The sequence below is a fragment of the Nyctereutes procyonoides genome, unplaced genomic scaffold (genome assembly GCF_905146905.1).
Source record: "Nyctereutes procyonoides isolate TBG_1078 unplaced genomic scaffold, NYPRO_anot_genome, whole genome shotgun sequence".
NCBI classification, from domain to species: Eukaryota; Metazoa; Chordata; class Mammalia; order Carnivora; family Canidae; genus Nyctereutes; species Nyctereutes procyonoides.
The window spans coordinates 63,222,240-63,246,734 of record NW_026575146.1 but is presented as its reverse complement, the minus strand read 5'-3'; the positions used below and the strand labels follow the sequence as shown (position 1 = coordinate 63,246,734).

Below are 24,495 nucleotides of genomic sequence, written 5' to 3'. Positions count from 1 at the left end.
CCACCGACCAACCGTCTAGGAAATATAGACGTCTCCTTCCAGAAGGACATCCTTTACAGTCTGAATTCTAAAGACGATCGCCCCCCATCTGGCAGGAGCCCAGTGCCCATCAGGGGCGGCTAGTACTGAATCTCATCGTTGAACCCCTCCTTTCTTTGTTTTAGGAGCACAACTCTTCAAAGCCAGCACGGAGACGACAGGAATTCTTTCCACGTTGGCGAAGGAGAACACGCCCTCCCGCACGTGTGCTCTCCTCTGTTGGTGGCATCCACACTGGGGCTGCCAGGACAAGCGTGTGACATCAAGAAGAGCTTCCGGTCCCACCCACAGCCTCGGGGAGGAACGAGGGGCTGGCATTGGATCATTCGCCAATGGCCCGTGATTTATCAACGTGCCCAGGGAATGAAGCCTCCATAAAACCCCCAAAGGACGGGGTTCAGAGAGCTCTGGGTTGGTGAACCACAATGTGTCCACATGCCACCATGCCAAGGGGACCTTGCCCTGTGTATCTCTTCATCTGGCTGTTGATTCGTATTCTTTAACGTCCTCTATAATACACCGGTAATCCAGCAGGTAGACACTGAGCTCTGTGAGCCTAGCGAGTGAGTGAATGGAACCCCCGGAGCGGATGGGGGAGCTCTGATTTGTAGCCTGTGGGCCACGAGCAGGGGTGAGTCCCTGCACCTGCAGCTGGAGGGTGAAGGGAGGGGGGTGGGCGCAGCCTGTGGGGCGCAGCCTCTACTCTCTGGGGACTGTCTCTGTCTTCCAGTGGACGGTGTCAGAACTGAGCTCAAGTGTAGGACGCTGGTCAGCATCTGCTGGGAATCGGAGAAGCACTTGGTGTAGGACGAACACGTCATAACAAGCCACGGAGAGGGTTCCAGGTGGACGGACAGACTCCACGGTCGGGCTGGACAGACAGACTCCACGGTCGGGCTGGGCAGCGGCTGGAATCACTGGCGTGAGGATGGCGTGAAGTGGTGTCTTGGTGACTCCCTTTCTAGCGTGGGGCAGTTTCGAGGCCGTGGATGCTTGTATCGCTGATCTGTGTATTCAGCGTGTGCACCGGGCCTCCTGGGGCGCCCAGGAGAAGCTCTAACTCGCTGGTTCCTGACTCCAGTCTTCAGAGGTGGCTGCTTGGTGGCAGCATCCTGGCACCATCAGGAAAAGGTCTCTGAGGTCCTGGCAAATGCCGGCTGTTCTGAAGATGCTGCTCTGGGTGAGTCTGGCGGACGGGGAGCCTCGCCTAGCGCACGGGATCCCTGGGACAGTGCTGCTGTGGTCCACTAGGACCCGGCTGCTCTCCTGACTTAGCCTGAGAGGACCAACCGCCCAGGCCCTGCATTGGCAGGAAGAAGGAGCGTGTGCCTCCCCCCCGCCCCCCCACCGTGTTCTCAGGCCTCCCAGTGAGCGTCCTGTTCGCCGGCTCCGAGTGTCTCCTGGGCACGTCTCCGGGATCTGGGGAATGAGCCACGGGCGCCGGGTCGTGGGGAAGAGGAGTGAGTGGCTCCTTCTGGATACTGATGGTGCTGCTGGGTCACCAGGTGATCCCAGGTCAGGTGTGGGCAGTGTCAGCACCCTTGCCACGGGTGTGATGGGCCACAGACGTGATGGGCCACGGGCAGGGTCCCTTGGAGCCCCCTTCCCCCCTGCATATCTATAGATGTTAACAGCTTTGTAGGCGTGGGGAACGTTCACCCCAATTGGATGAGAAAGAATTGCAAAAATCACAGCCCTGGGGGAGGGTCTCCCTGGCAGGGCTGGACCCCCTCTATGTGCTCCTGACCTTTTCAGGGAGGTTCTGCTACCACCCTGTAGGTGTGACTGAGCTAGGGGAATGAGAGTCGCTTCCTCTGAGCTGCCATGAGCCACCCTTCATCTGTGAGCACATACCCAGCAGGCACAGCCAGCAGCCCCGGGTCTTGCCCTGGCCAGCCCCCTGGTCCACGGCCCCCCCAGAGTCAGGGGGGCACAGTCCATGCGCTAGAATCTTGCAGTGCAGGAGAGGGGCAGCTGGGGTGAGGGCAGCAGATGTCCTGGGGCAGCCTGACCCCCCTGGATGTGTCCCCGGCACGCCTTCCTCCTGCCCTCCGAAGGCACCAAAGTGTCTGGGAATGCATCTGGCTGGTTCTCCGACTTGAGGCCTCAGACACCCCAGTCTCGGTCCTCGGGGGTGTGAGCCCTGGCTTGTAACGGGACAGCATGATAGCAGCGGCGGGACAAGCCCAAACTTGGGAAGGGGCGCAGAGTTTCAAAGGCTCCCGCTTGCTGGGGCCGGGGTTGCAGAGCAAGGCTGCTCTGGTTTGCTGACATCCACGGCTGCATGTACTTATTAGTAGCTCGTAGAAAGAGAAATCTTTCTGTTTTACAAGAAAATGGGATAGAGCCTTTCGGGACTGGCAAGCAGAATGCTGGTGAATGTTGAGAGAGTTTAGTCCATGTGGATTCCACGCGGTGTTTGATTAAAGGCGGCTTGTGTAAACTTCTGTCTCCAGAGGGGCCGGGGCCTGGCTGGCGGGGGCTCTGGCTCTTATCAGAGATCACTAGGGGGAATGCCTAGGGACACCTGGCTTGGAAGGCAGCACACAGCTGTACCCCTAGGTCTCATCCTAGGGATGCCCTGCTCTGGGGAGGGGTTTCTGGAGTGCTTGAGGGAGCAACACCCACCTGTAGGAGGGCGTTGGCGGCTGCAGGGCTGGCCCAAGGTGGGGTGGAGATGACCCAGGCCCACTTGGGCTGACCATGGCGGGCACAAGAGGCAGGCCGGCTGAGGGGACAGGGTGGCTCGCTTCAGGGCCGGGTACGGAGCACAGCAAAGCCCACCACGAGGTGGGATCCCTGGCCTGCACCTCCCGGGCACCCACCTGCAGCCCTGTTGACCCCCTGGGGCCCGTGACAGTGTTTAGGCCTGGTGACAGCAGATTGCATTCCACGGCAGCTGGGTGCTGGAGGGTCTCCTGGCCCCCTGGGGCCCGTGACAGTGTCTAGGCCTGGTGACAGAAGCCTGCACTCCACGGCAGCTGGGTGCTGGAGGGTGTCCCAGCCCCTTCCTGGCACCCTGCGCTGTGGTGTCTCTGCGCCCCCAGATCTCCCAGTGGGACGAGCTCCACTGCTGTGTGTGGTTTGCTGGGCAACATGCTCCTCACTGGCTCTAATCCTCCCTGCCACCCCGTCCCTCCCTGCCACCCTGTCCCCTGCCCGCAGGTGACCTGCATTGGGTGCCCTCTCCAGGGCACTTCTAGAGGACCTGCAGAGAGGTGCCCTCTTGGCTGGGACCCTGAGGACCACGACCGGTGCTTCCAGGCCTGAGCAAAGCCCACCCGGTGAGGAGGGCCTCCTAGACCTCTGAGCCGGCCTTCTGTCCAGACGCCCAGTCCAGCCCAGCAGAGTGTGGCCCCTGCAGACCTCACCCATCGGTGTGGAGGCCCCTCAGATAGCCTGAGCATCTCCAGGCAGATCTCATGGGAGCCCCCGCCCGACCAGGTGAGGGGGTCTTGGAGGGTCTCCTTCTCTGCAGCAGCCACCTCACGGGCATGGCTGGAGGAGGGACCCTTTGGGGTGACACACGGCCACCCCTGTCTCATCTGTGGGAGTCTTTGTCCTCGGGCCGGGGTGGAGTCCCTGCCAGCTGGAGGGTGTGGGAGGCCAGGGGGCTCTTTGGACAATCAGCTCCAGGGTTGTTTGGGTTGAACTGTGTCCCCTTGCCCACAGAAAGATAAGGACATTGAGGCCAAAGCTTCCGATGCTCGTGGCTGTAACCTTGGAAATAGAGTCTTAGCAGAGGTGATCAGGATAAGGCGAGGGCATCAGGGGGGCCGTGTCCAATATGACCTGAGTCCTTGTCAGAAAAGATGCCAAGCTCTCCCCAAGAGCTTCTGGGGAGAGAGGCGGAGGCGAGGGCCATGCATCCAGAAGCCAGGGAGGGCCAGGGAGAAGCCAGAGACACAAGGAGAGATCCCACCCCGAATCCTGCAGGGAGTGAGGTGCTGCCGATGCCTCGATCCCTGGCGTGTGGCCTCCAGGACCAGGAGACAGCAAACGTCTGTTGTTCAGTCCTGTTTTGTGGTGCTTTGTTATGGCTGTCCCTGAGCTGAGACGCGGTGCTAGGCTGTGCCTTCATGCCGGGGCTGGGGGTCCACGGGTGTCACGGACAGGCTGTCAGTGACTCTCTTCCGACCTCAGAGGTCCCGGATATAGGTCGACACACCTGCTGGGCTTCAGTGAACCCAGCGTGGCCATGTGCATCCCTCACCACCCAGCCCGTGGGGCGTCATCATACCCATCTTGCAGAGGGGCAAACTGAGGCCCAGGGAGGACTCAGTCCTGGGTTCAGAGCACTGCCCGACCGCCCTGGTGGGAGGTGGGCAAGTAGCCACGAGACTCCAGGTTTTTTGCTGGCATTTCATGGCCACTGGACAAGCTTCCAAACTGGAAACCCAGAGGAGCACAAGGTGTTGGGCTAACGAGGGAGCGTCTCACGGTGGAGGAGTGACCACATCCAGAGTAATGGCTGTCTGTTTGGCTTCGTGTCTGGAGTCAGCTGGCTCACCCTGACCGGGTGGCCTGTGCCCTGGGATTCCATCGGCTTGCCTGTAAAATGGGTATGATGAGGAGCAGCCCCAGCAAGTAACTGATGAAGGACTGGGGTGGCCTCGTGAGCCTGGTTTTCCCGGAAGGCCCAGCATCCGCACCTGTGCTTTCTGTTTGCCACACTCATGGGCAGGGCGACTGTGAGTGCTGCCAGCTGTGTTTTGTGGCCCCTCTACACATCGAGCCCCCCGAGGTGACAGCCGGTGGTGGTCGGGACCTCGAGGCTTCAGGGTAGCTGGGGCCCACAGGACCTCAAGTGTCAGCCCCTCCTGCCCACCCAGCCTGCGGGGGTGGGGGTGGCACCCCCTACCTCCTGTTCCTGTGCTGAGCTCACACTTGGTGACAGGTGTGCCGGGAGGAGGAGGTGCCCGTGGGACCCTGATCGCCTGGGGACTCTAGTAAATGCTGTTTCGTGAAGGCAGGGGTGAGCACGGTGGATGTGGAGGTGCCAACGACCCTCCTGCCTCCCGTCCTCACGGCCAAGTCCCCCTGGGCAGAGAGACCTGCTGACTCCTCCTGCTTTTCTGCCCTCCTCATTTGTGCTGTGGATGTGGTGACAGCTAAATGCTATCATGTCCAGGTTTTGGGATCCTGCTCTCTGCTCATCAAGGTCAGGGCGCATGGCGATGGTATTCCGCATTTCCAGGAAGAAAAAGTGGGTCAAATCATGAGGTAAAATGTACCAGCAGCAAAATGATGACTATTTTCATCTATCTAATCTATCATCTATGTATCAATCACCTATCTCTATCAATTATCTATCTATCATCTATCAATCAGCTATCATCTCTATCAATTATCATGTATCTATGTCTATTATCTATCATCTATCTATCATCTATATCTCTATCAGTCATCTATCACCTCTCTCTCTCTCTCTCATTTATCCGTTGCTTGTCTCTATATCTACGGAAAAAAATGTGCAACTGTTTGGCCAGCCCACGTGGAGCAAAGACAGAGCCTAAAGCTGAGCAGAACGTTGATGGGCTTCAAACTCAGGAGCAAAGTGTCCTTGGAACACAGGCTTACGCGTGGTGGAGTGTTCTTGGGCACGTTTCGGGAATCATTGTCACCGCTGCTGCCCGGCAGGCCCCACGGAGGAAGCCAGGCCACTGGCTTGTCAGCCACTTCCCCAGGGAGCAGCAAGCGTTCCAGCACCGTGTTTACTCTGGAAGCGGTAAAGGAGCCAGATCCTGCCTCCATCTGCCCCGGGGCCAGGCCCTCTGCCGTCCTGTCTGTCCCCTGGTCTGTCCTGAGGGGAGGCGTCGGTTTGCACCAGGTCCCTGGTCCGTCCCCTGCCCAGAGGGGACAGCTTCCTTTGTTACTGGCTATGGGGGAAGGCGGTGATGGGCTCACGTGCTGTGGAGGCCGAGAAGGCCCCGGCGGCCAGCTGTGAGCAGGAGACGTGAGCAGGAGACGTGAGCAACAGCCAGTGCTGTCGTCCAGTGTGAGGCCGAAGGACTGAGAACCGGCAGCTGCTCCGTCTGGGGGCTGGAGAGGCTGGAGTCCCAGCTCTCAACGAGAGTGCAAATTTGCCCTTTTCTTGCAGCTGACTGGGGGCTGCCCATCCCCATTGGTGAGGGCGGGGCTTTTCATTCAGTTTCTGAATTATTTCAGTTTTTGACACAAAGTGAACCATCATCAGGAAACCCTGAGTGGGGCCCTGTCAGGTCAGCCATGCGTGGAGAAGCACGGCTCCACTGGGAACGCCTTCCTGCAGCCTTCTGCCCCCAGCACGCTTCCGCGCTGACTCCAGGGGCTTACGGGCTGCCATCACGCCGGCCATTGCCTCCCCGCACGCCACCCTTGGAAGTCATGCTCTCCAGCTTTGTTCTCTCGATGTAGGACTCTCCTTCCCAGGGAGCCTGCTTTCCAAGCAGCCCTGGTGCCAGCAGCTGCAGGCTTTTCTTTAGGGATGAGCTGACATCTTACCGAGTGTTCTCAGTTGGCCTGGCCCCCCCACTGCAGGTCACCTGGAGGAAGCCACGTGATGGGAAACGGAAAACAGAGCTGCTCCTCAGCCCTGAGCTCCTGACATTCCCTCCGGCTGCCTGGGCCTCCCTCAAGCTCCATTCCAGGAGCAGCTGCGGGCTGGGGTCCACCTGTTCTTCCTCCTCCGAGACTGACCTGTGGTCCTCCTTCCTGACCCATCCTGGCTCCTGCCCCCAGGGACCCCTGCTCCCTGAGGCCCCCCTGCCCCCTGAGGCCCCTCCTGCTCCCCCAGTCTCCTCCTGCCCTCTGAGATCCCCCTTCCCCCCATCCCCGTCCCCTCCTGCCTGGCTCTCCCCACCCCGGGGGGAGTGAGGAAGCAGAGAGGTGTCTGCCCACCTTCCCACTCATGGCACGCACCCCGCTGCACGGCCGCTGCCCGGTGCCTTCCCTGGCCCTACACCCGGCAGCCCCATCCTAGCATTTCCTAGCATCCTAGCCCAGTGGAGTGGGAGCTGGAGAGAGAGAGCTCGGGCTGAGAGTGGTCACCCCGCGGTCTTTGCAGACCTCAGAGAGGCTGCACGGAATCCCTGTGGCCTGGAGCACGTCCCCACCGGGGCAGGGCCAGGGGTCTCTGTCCACCGCGTTCCCTGAGTCCTGAGTCCACTGTTCACCACCCCTGGAGGCCTGTGGTCAGAGACCTACCTGCAGCAAGATTTCTCCCTCTTGACTCCAGGTGGGTCCAGCAAGGGCAGGGCCCGAGGTGCGAGAGCGCAGAGGTCAGGAGCCCATGTCCCAAGGCAGGAAGGCCTGGGGCCCCAGTGCCGGTTGCTCAGACATTGAAAACAGACTTCCCTTCAACCTGCCACTGTCTTGCAGCCTCCAAAGCCAAGCATCTGCATCCCTTTCAAGACAACCAGCATTCTGCTGCAGGCCCAGGGAGGGAGGGTGTGGGCTGGGTCCTGGAAGAGGAGGGGTCGGGAGCAGTCCCTCCCTCGGGCGGAGAGCTTAGTAGCAGGATGCCCTGTCCCCATCCCTCCCTGTCCTGGCTGTGGGAGCCCAGCTGGGTGATGTCACCGTCCCCAGTGAAGCTCTGGGAGCAGGATTTGCACATGAGGCCAGGGCAGATTGCATTTTCCAAAGAAATCACACCAGCATCCATCTGCACTCCACACTCTTGTCTTGCAGTGTGACTGGTGTTCCTTCCCCGAGAGGCAGGGGTCCCTGCTTGCCACCCCCTTGCCGCCCCTAGCTGCCTGTCACGGGACCCCGAGCCAGAGACCCTCTCCTGCAGCTCCTGTCCCCCAGAAACCAGGACAGACCTCAGCGACGGCTGTTGTTTGCAGCCCGTGTGCTCTGAGGTCTGTTGCTTAGTCGTCGCACGGGAACAGGTGCGCGGCACTCGGGAGGGCAGGAGCGCGTCCCCAGACCTCAGAGAGCCAGCGGACGGGCCTTCCAAGCTGCGAGAAGCATCTTCCAGAAATGTGGGCCGTAGGCCTCGTGTTATAAATAAAATATCTGCTGCTTCCACTCACTGTTTGGGTATCGATTTCCACGGGTTGGGGAATCGGCTCTTTGGCCTCCCATAAACCCGAAAGCAGGTCCCACGGCACATCCTTCCTGGGCAGCCTCACTGGTGCTCCGTATTTACAGGCACCTGGGCTCTCGTTGGTGCCTTTATCCAAATAGAAAGCGCTGGAAATATCAAGAAAAGGGCTGGGGATCTGCTCATTTGCCCAGACATCTGGAAAACAATTTTAAATATTTATGTGTGATCTGCAGGCATTACATGTTTGCTGTGGGGAGCTTCCGTGGCTGCGTGGTGCAGTAGAGGAGGAAAAAAAAAAAGACATTCTCTGTAGAGAAAGCAAGCATTTTGTATTCCTGCTTGAAATGTAGGTTGCCCTGTTCTTAAATGTATCTGAAAAAAATAAATTGGACTCGCAAAAGGAAGTTGTCCGGGAAAAGCAAGTCGTTGACAGGGAAGGACGCCTGCGGGCTTGGCCTCTAATGGGAGAGGGTCAGGATCACCTGCTGTGGACGCCGTCGCCTCAGGTCCCGCTGCGAGCAACTGTCAGGGGGGAGTGACCACCGTTGGCTGGTGGGGGCCGGGCAGGCTACGGCGACGGGGACGTGTGTGCTCACCCTTCCCCCTCACTCCGGGGACTGACGGGTCCGCTGCAAGTAGGCGGGACCTCCGTCTGCGTCTTGGTGCACCCTCTGCCAGCGGATGGGAGGGCCCGGATGGTGCCTGCGGGGCGCACCCCCCTCCGCCTGCACTGGCCTGGGGTGCGGAAGCACAGTCCTTCCGGGAAGCCGCTAAGGCCTCTTGCTGGGCGTGTACACCTGGGGACATCTGGGGGACAGGTGCATGCCTAGGTTTTCCCTCCTTTGCAGGGTGTGGCGGGTGGTGTTGGCCGAACCAGTGAGAAGACACAGGCCCGCCTTTCTCGGGGCAGCGAGTGGCTCTGTTTCCACAAGATGCAGGAGTGGGAACAGGCTGGGCACAGGGCCTGGGAGGGCGCGTGGGCAGCGCCAGGCTCTCGGCGTCGCCCCGGGAGGAAAGGCTCTCTTGGGAGGCCCTCGCGGTGGGACCGTGATCAGGCCCGGCCGTCTGCGGGTCCTGCGGGCTTGCGTTTCCCCAGGCCTGCTCCACGCAATGGCCTGGCGGGTGGTGTGAGGAAGTGCCGTGTGATCCGAGCCCGTAGGTGACCGTGCTCTGGGAAGTCTGGCTGCCTGCGGTGGTGGACAGAAGCCAAGGCACCCAGGAGAGGACAGGGGTCCAAACGGGCTTGTGCAGGAGTGTCAGACTTGCCGTCGGCAGGCGGGGACAGATGCGCAGTCGGCTGGTGTGTGCACAGGGGGGTTGATTTAGAATTTTTATTGCACAAACATCACAGCCCAAATGCCTGGGTCTACAAGGATCAGGCCACAGCACATTACTTTGTGCAGCTGAGCACTCGGGAGGTTGGGCTTTCATGTGGCCCAGAGTTACGGTTCCCTTCGGAGCCTCCAACCTGTGGGAAGGTTTCTCAGTGCCTCTTCCGAGTGGGGGTGGGGCTTCTGTCCCTCTCCCTCGATTCCGGTGGGACTGGGCCACCCCACGCCTATGCCTCGTGTCCTGGGAGTAGCTGGCTTCTGAGTCCTGGCAGCTTTGCCCCGTCTTTTGGGGACACCTGCTCTCAGGTTGTCCCCTCCCAGCCTGGTGACACACTGTGCAGCCCAAGCGCCATGGACACGGCACATGTGAGCATTCCCAGGGTCACCAGTCCATGACCCCCGGCCCGAGAGGGCTCGGGGCCCCCACCATCCTGGGGCCCCGGCTAGGATGCAGACAAAGGGAGCCTGAATCCTGACCCATGGCACTGGGAGCACAGCCAGGGGTCTCTCCCACAGTAAGGATGTCCAGGACCCAGGCAGAGGCCCAGGGGTCCTGATGGATGTGGGGTCCGGGGCTGAGGTTGCAGACACGCTGCCGGCAGGCGTGGGCCCTTCCAGATGTGTCGCCTTAGCCCAGCCATCAGCTGCTGTCCCTCGCAGCAGCGGGACCAGAGAGGGGAGCCCGGCTGCCGCGGTGAGCAGCTCTCACTCTCGATGGCACTCATTGGCCACAGTGTCCTGGGTGAAACCCCGTCCCACTGGGAGGCTGGGTTCTGTCGTCAGGGGCAGGAGGCTCAGGGCGGCTCTTGGATGAGGGAAGCCAGAGTCCACCCGAGAGGGATGGGAGCCAGGAGCAACGTGGCGGCCCCCAGACCCAGTGGACAGGGTGTCCTTATCCCGGGAACCGCCAGACACTGCCATGCCAGCCTGTCACCTGCACATCCACAGCCGCTCCTTGCTCAACCCCACTGTGTGGGGAGGTGGCCCCACATGTGCCCATTGCTCAGGACTCACTGTGACTCCTTGCTCATGATGTGAGCACATGTGGTGGCCGGGAGACGTGGTGGGGCCAGGGCCCCGGACTGCCTTCCAGGGAAAAGGAGGGCACCCAGGTCAGCAGCCCATGGGAGCTCCCAGCTCTGTCTCTACTCCTCTTTAAAAAATTAAAACTCTACTTATTTATTTATTTATACTTATTTATTTTAAAGATTTTATTTATTTATTCATGAGAGACACAGAGAGAGGCAGAGACATAGGCAGAGGGAGAAGCAGGCTCCCTGTGAGGAACCAATGTGGGACTCGATCCCAGGACCCTGGGATCACGACCTGAGCCAGAGGCAGATGCTCAACCACTGAGTCACTTAGACATCCCATTATTTATTTATTTTTAGAGTGGTTTTAGGTTTGCAGCAAAATCGAGCAAAAGGAACAGGGATTTCCCACATGCCCCCTTCCCCGCCCCACGCAGAGCCTCCTCCACCATCAGCACCCCCACCAGACTGCGGCATTTCCAATAACCCGCAAGCCTGTGTGGACACATGGTCATCGCCCAAAGGCCGTGGCTTCCCCTGGGATTTACTCTGGGTGTTGTGCACGGTTGCCAGGGCTGGTGGGGAGGAGGGATGAGCAGGGGGGTGAACAGGAGATTTTTAGGGCAGTGGGTCTACTCTGTCGTGACGGATACCCATCATTGTACACCTGTGCACACTGCCCATCACCCTACACGGCTTCTCAAGGCCAGGCCTGCAGCTCTGAGATGGGAGGAGGTTCCGGGTAGGGTGTGGAGGTGGGGAGGCCAGGCCTCGCCAGGGAGCCAGGGAAGATGGGACGATTCTCCCGTGGCAGCTCAGTGTGCCCCTACATCGGCTGGGGCTGCCCAGAAGCAGCGCCTGCGGTGGGATCTGAGAGCCACAGTGTGTCCAGGGGGGGTGGTCACGGGCCGTAGATCCGTTAGCCTCGGGTTTCCTGCCCACCCCTCTGCTTGGGCTGCAGGTGTCAGGATGCCGGGCTGCGGGGACTGTGAGCAGCCCCCTGCGAATGCATTTCCATTCCTGTGCTCATGGGGTGTCTCCCCCCAGGGCTTTGGGGCACTTCCTCCCTGAGTCGACCTTATGGAGGCCTCCTCCTCCCACATTTCCTATTAAATCATACTGCTTGCAGCGTGTTTGTGTATTTAATCCAACTGGCATTTATCCTCTCGTGTGCTGTGAGGACTCTGCTGAGGTTGTCTCTGTTCTGCACTCCAGGTGGAGGGGTGAGGGCACCCGGTTCGCTGTCCATCGGCCAAGGAGGGACCCCCCATGGAGGCCGGTGGGGCTCCCCACTCCTGCTCCACTGAGGGTGTCAGCATCTCACCTGGCTCCTCTGACTATCCCGTGCAGGCCCTGGGTCTTGGCCTGGCCCACGGCGCCCTCCCTCCCTGGCGCTCAGACCCTTCCCCGGAAGCCTCATCCCTCCTCCATCCTCCTCCTGCCCGCTGCCCCCATGGATGCCCATAGACCTTCCCCAGTAGCCCTGAGAGACCCTGGGGTGATGTCTGCCTCTCACAGGCCGTCAGGGCAGGTGTCCCGCCTCCTGACCTTGCTGAGTGTCAGGCCTCTGGCCTCCCCAGGCCCTGCGGAGGCACCGGACCGACCTCAGCCTGACCTGTCACACCTGCATGCGGTCTGCCTGGCCTGCCCTGCCCCCACTCCTTGAGACCGGAGTCCAATGCCCCTCTCTTTCGGGTGCTCCTTCCCCTCACTGTGGCCCTGGTCCCCGTGCCTTGCAATGCCCATCGCTTGTCTCTCGTGTTCAAGGACCTCAAGTGGGGCGGGCTCTCGATGGGGTTTCTCTGGGAGCGCCGCCTGCAGCGGGATCGGTAGGAAGCTGGCTGCACTGGGAGTGCTGCCCAAGGTGGTGCCATGTCGCTGTGGCCAGGAGGTCAGGTGCACAGCCTGACATGTTCAGCTGGAGGAGGCACCCGGGAAACCCTGCGTGCAGCTTCTTTGTAAAAAACAAAAACCAAAAAACAACAAAACCACCCATATTTTGTTCTCCAATCCCCAAACTATCATGTGATCCTGAAAACACGTGGGGTTGGGGCAGCCTTGCTGGGAGAGGGCCGTCCGTCTCCCGTGCGGGTGTGACACGAAGTGCCTGCTTGGACTACACACCCCACGGCAGCGCCGTCCCTGGACCCCTGGGATGAAGACAACAGGGCGGTCCCATTCCCCTCAGCAACAGGATTTTATTTCCCGCTCCTGGAGGGTGCAGGGTGACCGCAGGGCTGGCTGGGCCGCCGGAGTGCTCGCCCTGGCCTGGGTGGAGATCTGGGTCAGGGTCCTGTAGGACCAGAGTGAATGAGGTCACCGTGCACCAGAGTGAGGAAGACCAGCTGCGTTGAGCCTCAAGTGCCAGGCAGCACGACGGTGGAGGCACCACGTGGGCGCTGGGACCTTCCTGTAACGTGTCCGGGGGTCCGTCTGTGAGCCTTGCCCCACGAGGGGTCGTCTATAAACCTGGGATGGCAGGGCACCACCCCAGAGCCGCCTCCTCTCCTGGCCCCTCCTCGGCATGGGCACGCTGCAGTTACAAGCTGTCTCGGGATACAGCCCTGATTCCTCTCGACACTTGCTGACAACACCATTCCAGACCTTTGGTGAACATTCTAGATGGCCTGCATGCCCAGGCCAGTGAAGAGGCATCCTGCGAGCCAACACATGCCTGCTGCCATGCCATTCCTGGAGACACTGGCACCTGAGGTCAGGTGACTTGTCCAGGATCCCTGGCCTGTGTGACTTGTCCAGGATTCCTGAACCTGTGTGACTTGTCTAGGGATCCCTGGCCTGTGCAACCTGCCCGGGGATCTCTGGCCTGTACGACTTGTCCAGAATCCCTGGCCTGTGTGACTTGTCCAGGATCCCTGGCTGGCAGATGCAGGACAGGATCAGGGCCAGCTCCTCTGTTCTTGTCTATGAGAAGTTCTCTAAGGAGAGTCAATTCTTGGTCTCTTCGAATCTATTTTGTCTTTCAGAGACATGTCCCCTTGTTAGGAAAAAAACCTCACACTCTCAAGACCAAGGCTGAGGCTGCTGAGCTTCATGGTCAGGAATGAAGGTACAGGAATGAAGACAGAGCATCTTGCTGCAATGGAAAATCACTTTCCCCTCGGAGCAACCGGTTAAAGCCTCAGAAGGTGTTCCTTGAAATTCCACTGGTTCTAGTTAAATTCCCCTTTGCTAATAATACCTCATTGCTCAAGCAAATGTCTGTCGCTTGAGCCTTGCACGCCTGCATTGTGTGAGATGTACGTACAAACCCCAGACTTGTCACTGCAGCAGGCGGCTCTGCTGTCCTGGGGCCACAGGGCCTCAGCTTGTCCCCTCCTCGACCAGGCCTGGTGCCACTGGCAGACGGGGATGAGCTCAGGGAGGCAGTGGGGAGCGTGACAGAGTGTCTGTCCCGAGAGTCTGCTGCTGCTCACCCGTCACCCCACATTTAGAGGTTTAGAGGGACAATCATTTGATTGTATGCCCTGATTTGTGGGTCAGGAATTCAAGCAGAGTTGGGCTTGATGGGTCCCCTGCTCCTCCTGGAACTGACAGAGGTCATTTGGTGACACCCTTTGGTGGGTGGGCTGGCCTGGCGGGCCCGGGCCCTCTCTGGGGGCGGCTGGCCTCTCCCAGGGTGAGAAGCTTCCAAGGGAGGACGGGGCAGCTGCAAAACTCTGCCATCTGGTCCCAGATTTACCACACGTTCCCTTCTGCTATGTCCTGGCCAGGAGTGTCCTGGAGGCCTGGACCCCACGGAGGGAAGTCGGTCATCCTTTGCAAAGGCAGGGGGTCAGCAGTAGAGACTTTGGAGCCACCTATCATCCCCATGGAACATGTTCAGCCACCTGGAGTGTGGGACAGCGGGGGCGCTCGGGGTCCTGTGAACCACCCCCCGCACTTTGTACCCAGAGTCTGGGCTCTGGAGAGTCAGCTTGCTGTGCTTCTCCCGCGTGGCCCTGGGTTGGCTCTCTGCCCTTCCCGGGCCCTGAGAGCCCTGGCTCAGCATCTGCCCAGGCTCTCCCTGCCCCATTGTGGTTCACGGGTACTTTGTTCCTCTCTGTTCCCCTCCCTCCTTCCCTCCCCTCAGCAGCCATTCCACTGCCCCTGTCATCCCCCCATCTCCCTGCTCACCCCTGTGGTGCAGACTTGCTCGCTGCACCCTCCGTGCTGACTCTCACTGGCTCCCTTGGGCCAGGTCCCCCATGGGTCCCTCTCTCCTTAGCTCTTTGCATTACCCTGTTTCCCTACAGGGGCCTGACCCATAGGGCACTTTGAAAAATGATTAACTTGATCATATTTTCATAATAAAAGAATATGACTATTTTATGATCTGTTAGTAGCAAAACAAAGAATCTAACACATCACTGGAGAGATCTGCCTCTTTGGGGATGCCTCAGAGGTTGGCCGGGACCTCTTAGAGGCAGACCGTGGACACAGGTGGCCGCTCAGCTCACAAACACTGCCACCGCTCATGCCCGAAGCTTCTGACTGCTTTCCCAGCTGTGGCCCTGCTCCCCTCTCGGGACAAGAGCAGGGCTGAGTCCCACATTAGGAGAGGGCAGGGGCTCTGAGGCTGGGCCACATGGAGCGCCCTTCTCTCTGACAGCAGCAGGGCTGCATGGCTGTTGCCACCTCTTGCTCCCAAATGTGGCAACTGAGACATGGGCCTGAATCTTCTTGGCCAGAGCCTGGAGGCCAGTCTGTAGGTCCTCAGGGCCCCCCAGGCTGAGCCCACCTTCCTCCTGCTGTCCCCATCGCTTGGAGATGCTGGCAGCCTTAGGCTGGTTACCTTGAAATCAGGAGGTCAAGGTCAAATGTTTGCAGAGTCGTCCTCCCCAAAAGAGGGTGAGCTTTATGCCTCCCACCCCCTCTCTGGCACCAGGAACTTCCATAGGCACCCTCCTGGGGCTCACCCAGAGCCGAGAGTGGCTGCCCACTCAGCACTCATCGGCGTGGCTGGCCTCTCCCCGGCTACTAACACCGACCTCTGGAGACCTGGTTAGCCTGTGTCTGGTGGTGCACGAAGGGAGGAGGGCCCCACGGCCAGTGGCTCTAAGGAGCTGGGGAGCAGAGAAACTTCTCTGGGTGCAAGTGGTTGCAGAATGGTCTCCTCTGGGACAACTGGAGGCCTCCTTCTTGCAAGTGGATGAATTGGCCCTCTTGGTGCATGCCACGGGGCTGGCCCAGGCTCTGGTCCACCTGGAGGGCCGCCTTGTCTTGCGAGTGTGCTACACCGAGGCACCTGACCCGGGAGCCAGGGAGTTGCTGGCTGGTCCTGCTGTATCCGGGAGTCACCTGCCTTCCAGCATCTGTGTTTTTGCTTCCTATCTTAGCTGGGCTGCCTCTGCTTCTCCCATATTATGTGACAGAGGAAGGCTCGTCCCACCCCAGAAGCCCCTGGCCATGCAGGCAGCTCCAGGGAACTCATCCAGCTTGGAGAAGATGTCTGGGAGAAGGCTTGGCCCCTGCAGGATGGTCACCACGAGAGCCATGTGCCTGCACCGGCCTCCCCAGCTCTGCTCTTATCAAGCTCCTTGCCCACTTGCTTCTCCTCTGCCAGGATGCCCAAAGTTGTAACACAGGCCCCCGGGGCCCTGTCCCCTTGCGGCCAACAAATAATACCTTTATCTCTGTGGTGGGGCCATGGCCGGGCCTTAGGGCCCCACCCGTGGTCAGGGACAGGAGTCCCTCTGTGGTGTCACCCAAGCAATCGGGGTGTGTCTGCGCCCAGGGTGTCGGGAAGAGAAACAGGTTGCAGGCAGGATTCTGAAGATAAAGGACAGTTGAGAGGGGCTGAGGTCAGTTAGGATGTCAAGACGAGGTACCCAGGACCCCACACGCAGCCCGACCCAGCACCCCAAGTGTCTTAAGAAAATAGGTCAAAGGATCCTCAGAATAACTTGGCTTTCACGGCACACTCTCTGCTCCCCTGGGACCCTGCACTCCCTGCCGTTCATGGGGCTTCTGTGGGTCATGTGGATGTCCTGGGGTCCCCATCACCACCCCACTCTGGTCACCAGGTGAGGCTGGACAGAGACAAGTGAGCCGGCTTCCTGGGGTCCCCAGGGCTGATAGGGAGCTGCTTGCATGTGTGCTGGGCCCCTCCCGAGGGGGTGTTGGCTCCGTGGGGTCTCCTGCCCCACACAGCACACAGCCCTGCAGTGTCAGTTTCCAGAACAAGAGCATCCCTTGAAGTCCATGGCCCTCTGGTGAAGGCCCGACCTGGCACCCGGTGGGCGGGAGCCCGGACCCCTGCTCTGCTGCAGACCTTGGGCAAATGAGCTTCTCTGGGCAGAGAACACCGCCTCTGACCACAGGGTGTTCTGAGCCGCACACGGGACAGCTGGTGGGGAGGCCCCGCACAGTGGATTTCAATTGGTGCCGCTGCATCCCCGAGCGTGTGGGCACCAGACCTGAACCCCTTTCCCAGAAGCCTGCGGTGGCTCCTTTCAGGAAGGTTCCAGGTTGGGCCAACTTTCCGAGGGCGGGTGTTGTGCAGGGTGTGGGTGCCACTCACGGGGCCTGGACATCCGGTGATGTGATGGGGGCGTGAGAGGGGCCGCCCGGGGAAGCCGCTCAGAGCAAAGGCTTGGGAAGCCACAGCATGTCTGCCTGCTGCAGTTCTGCTCTAGGACTTGGTTGGATTTTAATGGTAAATGGCCAAGGGCCAAGCTTGTGATGATGGGGATCTTTCAAGAGTCCTGAGGCTTTGTTCCACCCACACTGTGTACGTGGGGGGCTAGGATGCCTGGGGGCTCCGAGGGCCTCAGCCTCAGAACCAGTGGGCACCTCTGGGGGTCCCCTGCTAACCTAGTTGGGCCGGAGCGGGGCCCGGGCATCTGCAGTGAAACTCACTGATGTAGACAACTAGGGGAAGAACGGGCGAGACAGTCCCGGGGGGGCCTTGGGGGTGGCAGGAGCCGTGTCCAGTCCGTCTAACCCCCCACCCCGCCCCGGGGGCATGCGGGGCAGACACTGTCCTTCTGGGAAGCTGCACAAAGAAGAGCTTCGGGTCTTTCTCTCCACGTATCTTCTCTTTCTTTTAAAACTCTACCAGGTTCAGCCTTCTCGGAGGTGGATTTTTCCCTCCCGTGGCTTCCTCCGGGTCATGCTTGGGGACGCGTGAAGGGACGACACCCCCACACGCCTTTGTCACGTTCTGATCACACACGGAGTCGGGATGGAGAAGGCGGCCCTCCAGGGCAGCGCTGGGAACGGGCGGTTCCGGCCTGGCGCTCGCTGCCACCCGGGGAACCTGTCTGGCCACTCCGGGGAGGTCAGCAGCCGCAGGGAGGGCTCCGCAGGTGAGCCCCAGCTGGGTGGCCTCTGTGATGTGGGGCCCGTGGGTGTCTGCCAGCCTGAGGAGGCTCCCGGAGCCGAGCCGCCTCCCCTTCCTGGGCTGCCCGCCCCTGGGGAGGGGGTGCGCCCCCTTCCTTGTCGTCTCCCGCACAGGCTGGGAAGTCGGGTCTCCAGGGGCAGAGGGGGGAGTTTGCTCGCTCAGGGTGGGGACCGCTGTCCACGGGGTTGGAGCAGGGTCCTAGCCAGTGAGCCGCCAGGCCAAGTGCTTCGGCCAGGGGGCCAGAAAACATGCACGGGGGGGATTTTATGACCCACTCTGATTTGTCTTGGTTTACATGTGCCTCTGTGGTCTCTGCTCGGCCTGACTCCTGCTGCAAATATTAAAGTCATGAGCAGAGCAAAGGTGGGCGCCTTCTCCTTACATTTGGTGGGAGAACCACGTTGTTCCCAGAAGCTGCGGTTTCCGTCCACGGACTGACCTAACTGGTAAGTGATTTGACTAAGTTAAGAGATGCCAGTAAATCTGGTTTTGAACCCTAGCTGACAAAGACACTGAGTTTAGTTTTTTTTTTTTCATAGCTGTGAGGACATAGGCCCTACGGCTCCACCTTCATCCTGCACAGTGTTCATCTTCATCTGCTGGACGTGGGACCAGCCTTAGCCTCGGGTTTGTCCATGATGGGCTGTGCTGCACGGCAGAGGCCACCAGCAAATGTGGATTGGTTATTCTCAGTGGGGCGCACAGGCCTTATCTGGTCTACATTGCCATATTTGGGACCTCAAGGGGTCCTTCCTGTATCTTTGGGGTCTGACACCCATGCTTAGGCCCGATGGGTGAAGTCCACGGAGCGCCGCTAGAGGAAGGTCAACCAGAAGGCCTGGCCCTTGTGTCTGGCTCTGCCTCAGGATTTCTCTTCTCCCCACCCAAGGACTGCTGATGAACAAGGCCTGGGGAGACCCAGGGAGCATGAAGAGCAGGAGACATTTCTGTCCGTCCTGACTTGGCTGACTCCTGCTTGTGGGGTGTGGGCTCTGTCCCCTTGCTCTGCTCAGACTGCTTCATTGCCTGTGACGGGAGGCGACGTCACCTCCCATTTGTCAGAGGTCTGCCCCCTGGGCCTCAAACTCCATCCAAACTGCAGACCAGAGAGCTGGGCATCATCTCCAGCTCCCACACAGGGCATGTGTGTCTCCCAGTGGCTGGGAGAGCTGTCCATGCTCTGTGCCTAGGCCATCACAGACGTGGCCTGTCATCTGTGGCCAGCTCCCGTGGCTGTTCCATGGGGCCCCGCCCCACACCTGGCTCTGGCATGAGGTACAAAGCGATGACCCGGGAACAGATGTGAAGCTCAGGCTGCCTGATTCAGAGCCCTGGCATTCAATGGGTAAACCTCTAGAATCAACAAATGTGGCCCTGGACTGACAGGTGATTTACAGACTCTTGGCCTATGTGTGAGGGATCCTGGTGCATCTGGGCTTGCCACGGGGTTGCCAGCATGCTGCAGGCAGGGGCTTACAGGCTGCCCCATTGGACCCCACGCACCCAGCTGACCTTTCATGGACAGGCTTCACTGCCTCAGAACATATGATGGGACGCGCGGAAGGCAGGGTCGGGCCAGGCCCCACGTGGGCTGTGTTGCTTCTGGCATTGGCACTGGCCAAGGCAAGGGTGCACAGTGGGTCTCCGAGGGGCAAATGCCCCCCACTCTGTGGGGCATTTCTTGGGGGAAACAAGATCATCGAGATGCTTGGTATTTTGCGGGCAGGGTTAGGCCCAAGGGGGAGCAAGTCCCAGGCAAACAGAATAACGCCATGGCCCAAACCATCCTGCCAGCTGCTGGACTGTGTGAAACACGATGTTGATGGTCTGTATGTCATACTCAACTTGCGTGTGTCCTAAACCATGCCTTTCTCACACGGCGGAGATTCACGGCAAGCTTCCCAGAAGCACTGCTGGGACCCTCCGGGGACATGCAGGCTTGGTTCCGCCCGGCGCTGGTCCACAGTCTCAGGAGATGTTGCCCGCGGGGCTGGGGTCCTGAAGCCGCACCCGCCGTGTCCTCAGGGATCCTGTGAGTGAGGAGGATGTCGGAGGACCACCGACCACGTGATCTCCGTGGTGGCCACCTGAATGCTTACTGCTCCAGGAGATGTTACTTTTCCTTCACTTCCTTTTATGCTGCCATTTGGGCACTTGATACTCCGTCTGCACTTGTCGGAGGGACAAGGAGGCTCCTGCGGGATAGCGCAGGACAGCGAAGAGGGGCTGCGAGGAAGGAGGCTGATGAGCAGGTGCGCACGCGCCCTGAGCCCCGGGGAGCCTGCACCTGCACCTGGGCTGCTCTGCCCTCCTGGCCCTGCCCTGCAGGGGGCCCTGACCCGACCTGGGGGGTGGGTGGCTCTGGCCTGTCCCTCCCCGCTACATCAGGTGCACAAGGAAGGTTAGTAGCCGAATCTGGGGGGAGGGGCCAGCCCCACACCAGGGCTGACGCATCCGCTCCCTGGGAGAGACTGCTCACCTCCGGGACTCCCTGCTGGTGCTCGGACTGTGTGTCCCCGCGGGGCGATTAGACAGGCGACGGGAGGTGGGAGCGGTGGCTGCTGGTCCCTGGGCTCTCTTTATGTTTCGGAAGAAAATAGAAAGGCACCAGAGCCACTTCCTGTCCAGCCTGGGGTCCCTCTGCAGAGAGGAGGGCTTTCCCGAGTGACCTGGAGCCGCCCGGTCTGGAAAAACCACTTCACCTCCGGCGGCTTCTGTCTCCTCCAAGCAGGCGCGGCCCAGCCCGGTTTCTCTGTTGATTCCCAACCGGCCTTGCAAGCAGCTCCAGGAGCGGGTTCCAACACTATTTGGAATAAGATCCTGGAAGTCAGCGCAGGGGGCTCCCAGGAGACGTCGTCGCCAGACATCCTGCCTCTGCTTGTGAACTTTCTGGCAGATTCAGGGAGGCAAGAGAGAAGCAGCCAGACTCGTTCACACATTCACACTGTGTTCGCATTCCAGATGATTCCCAGTTGAGCAGTGTGAGTGCATGCTACTTCTGGTCACTCCAGACGCTGGCAGTTTTCCCCGGGGAGACCTGACTATGGAGGGGTGTGCGTGTGTGTAAATGTGTGCACGTGTGCATGCATGTGTGGGTGCAAACCAGTGCATGCTTGTGCATCCTTTCGGTCATCTGGGCCCCTGACAGCATGTGGGGAGTCAGCAGGATTCACTGGACCTGGCTGCATCCCCAAGACGCATTGGGAGGCTTCCATCCTGGACAAGCCCATGGGCATGAATCTGGCTCCTCTTTGAAAGACAGATTGGAGCAAATGTGATGTGAGCTGTCCCCGGGGCCCAGCCTCTGGGTGGATATGCAGTCCCTGCGCCTGCCCAGTGACCAGCCTGTCCGGAGAGGGTGGCTGTGCAGCCAGGCCCTGTCGAGACCCCTGCCTTCTCAGGTGTGGGGCCCTTCTCTCTGCACATAAGCTGGGATTCAGAACCGAGGCTTTCTGGACGTGCATGTGCCGTGAACAGCCACCACCCCATGAGCTGATGTGTTACTATTTTGTCTTGAAACTAAGTGACGTAAATAAAGCCTCATGTCCATCTGTTCCGGTTGGACTTTGCCTGCAAATGAATTACAGAAAGACTTTTTGGATTTCGAGTGAATGATAAAGAGCTATAGCCCTAAAAACATAAACCAAGCTGGTAGACGCAACCAGGCCTCACAGGCACACAGGCTGTGCGTGCACACGCACACTCGCTGGAGGCCTGAGGGTAGCGGGAAGGTCAAAAGTCAGCCATAGATGAGCCCCTCCCCAGGGCCCTGCTAAAGGGGGCCAGCTGCCGCCCACGCTTCTGGCAGCAGATGGCCCCCTGCCCTGGGGGGAGGTCAGGTGGGGGCAGGGAGGCCAGCACCGAGCTGTCAGCTCTTGGGCCGCCAGCCCCCTCCCCTCCCACCCGCTCTCTCCCCTTGGCCAGGAGAGCCTGAGATGCTCTGTAGCTACTGACAGGGGCCTGGCTCCCCCTCAAACCCCAGGCAGACAGGTGGGACGTGAGGCGGGGACAGGGATGTGTAGCTGCTCTCAGGGAAACAGAGCAAGGAGCCCTGTGGCCAGTGGCCATGGGGGATCACCCCACTAATAATCTGGAGGCAGGCTTGGGAGAGTCTGAGTGGCCCCGAGACGACAAAGGGCAGTGGTCAGAGGTGACCCTGTGCCTGGTGCATTTAGCTGAACATGAGGCCCAGAGAATCTGAGACTGGGTATTCAACCCTTGCAGACCGACCGGCCCTAGAGTTGGCTTTAAGTTACTTTAAGCAAAAATAATGAGCTGTGGTATGTTTGCACAAACTGAGATGCACAGAAAGCAGAAATCTGTGGATGGTTTTTCCCATTTAGTGGAGATGGGGTGCCCTGGGGAGGAAGGTCATCTCTGTGGCCTGGAGTTGAGAGCACAGGAGAAATTTTGAGGATGGTGCAATGGGAAAGAGCCACTGGCCCTGAGCAGACATCTGGAACTCTGTCACCTTGTCTTTTCTTCTCCGTTGAGAATCAAAAAGAAGCTTTAAAATAATTCTGAAATACGCTATGCACACTGATGAGTGGATCTAACTTATGTGCCTATTAGAAAGAACAGTAACAAGGATGCCTGGGAGGTTCAGCAGTTGAGCATCTGCCTTCGGCTCAGGGCATGATCCTGGAGTCCCAGGATCGAGTCCTATATCGGGCTCCCTGCAAGGAGCCTGCTTCTCCTCTCTCTGCCTGTGTCTCTGCCTCTCTCTGTGTGTCTCTCATGAATAAATAAATAAAATCTTTTTTTTTAAGAAAGAACAGTAATAGAGACCCCCGCGAAGCTCCCATGGGGGTTACCACTAGAGCATGACCACACCTCCAACCACTCCCAGCACAGCATCCTCCCTTCTCTTACTGCGGCTTCCATGACCACTGGCCTGAAAGCTGCATTAATAGTTAACTTCTCTTGTTTGAAATGTTACTGTATACAGATATGTTGCTAAGCAAGAGATTGCTAAATTTTGCCAGTTTTTGAACTTTCACAAATAGAGTCATACTGTAAAGCGTGTGACTTGAATTTTCCTGCTCATGAGATGTATGCCCCGTGAGGCATAGACTTATCCACCAATTGTTTTCACCATTGCAGAGTACTTCACTGTAGGAACTGTTGCCAGGTTTTGCCCTGGCAAACGATGCTTATCTGTTTATCTCTGAAAGCTGCAGATCTGAGAGTGTGACTGCTTTGGTTCAGATCCTAGCTACCCTGTCCCTGCTTGTGCGACCTTGAGCAAGTCAACATGTTCTAGGTCCTGTACCTATAAAACGAGATAATAATAGTGCATGGCTTAGAAGGCTGCAGGGAGAATGAAGGGAGCTAGTCTAGTAGATATAGCACTTAAATTGCCATCTGGCATGAGGTCAGTTTAAATATTAGATATAACAATGATGATGATGATGGTGGTGGTAGTGGTGATGGTGGTGATAGAAATGGTGGTGGTGGTGATGATAGTGGTTGGTGATTGTGATAGTGGTAATGGTGGTGATGGTGATAACAATGGTGGTGGTGATAGTGCTGATGGTGGTGATGGTGATGGTGGTGATGGTGATGATGGTGGTGATGGTGGTGATGGTGATGGTGGTGATGGTGGTGATGGTGGTGATGGTGCTGATGGTGGTGATGGTGGTGATGATGGTGATGGTGATGGCTATGATGATGAAGATAGTGGTGATAGCAATAGTGATGGTGGTGATGATGATGACAGCGGTGGTGATGATGGTGATGGTGATGGTGGTGGTGATGGTGGTGACAGTGATGTTGATGGTGGGAGACATGATGGTGATGATGATCCTCTGCAGTGTACACATGCTTGTGTGCTCATCCCCAGTGTGCTCAGACTTCAGTGTCTGTGTCCTTGTTTGTGAGCCTCTGTGTGCACAGCCGCATTGCACGTTGCACACCCCTTTGCCAACATCTTCCGAGGGTTCTCAGCAGGCTCTGCCTCCTGTCCACGTGTCTCTGTTGAGTTGAGAGCTATTTATGTGGAGGTGGACACGGAACTGAGGACAGAAGGGAGGGATACACACCCCCTCAGGCATCCTTGTCCCTGGGTCAGGGGGTCTCAGGTGCGCGAAGATGCCCACAATCCATAGAGGCTCCTGGGGGCAGGTGAGGGGGTGCTGGGGGCATGGTTCCCTCAGTGGTGGTTCTTCAGGAGGAAGGGCAGCCGCTGTGCAGGGAGGGGTCCTCGGGGCCTGCGATCAGCTCCCGCCTCCCCTGCCGGCAGCCGGGACTCTACCCAGCAACCCGGCCACCCTCCATCTGCTGTCTGGAATAATGAGCTCACCCCTCCGCTGCTGGCACAAGCCAGCTTTCCTTCTTCTAGTCACTGGATTATCCTTTCAGTTTCCCATTGTGTCGGCTAATGGCCTCACAAGGCGCCTGCCTGTTACCTTTCCTCCCCCGCTGGCGGCTCTGAAGGAGGGCCCAGTCCCGCAGACCTCAAGGCTGGGCGTGTGCTGGCAGGAATGTGGCCTGGAGCTCGGGGACCTGCATCACCCTCTGGCCTTCAGGGCGGCCATCAGCCCGGCCTCCAGTGTCACAACATTGTATGGGGCGCCCTCCCCTCCTCTGCTACACGGCTCATCATCTGTGTCTTTTTAAGCCCTACCCCAATTAAGCACATGGCCATCCTTTGGCGGTGACAGATGGCCTGGGTGCCCGAGGTGGGTTGGAGCCTGAAGAGGGGCCCTTGGATCACTGTCGATG

At 59.1% G+C, this 24,495-nt stretch overlaps 1 long non-coding RNA gene across 3 annotated transcripts; it reads left to right on the top strand.

Annotated features, from left to right (window-relative positions):
• The first annotated feature begins 382 nt into the window (after positions 1 to 382).
• Positions 383 to 8,419, top strand: LOC129499689 (uncharacterized). Of its 3 annotated transcripts, XR_008662436.1 has the most exons (4): positions 383 to 670; positions 770 to 1,219; positions 3,205 to 7,255; positions 7,708 to 8,419. It is a non-coding gene; the product is annotated as an uncharacterized LOC129499689 (long non-coding RNA). The 3 variants fall into 3 exon arrangements; XR_008662435.1 differs by having other exon boundaries at positions 383 to 602; positions 3,205 to 8,419; XR_008662434.1 differs by having other exon boundaries at positions 3,205 to 8,419.
• The last annotated feature ends 16,076 nt before the right edge of the window (positions 8,420 to 24,495 follow it).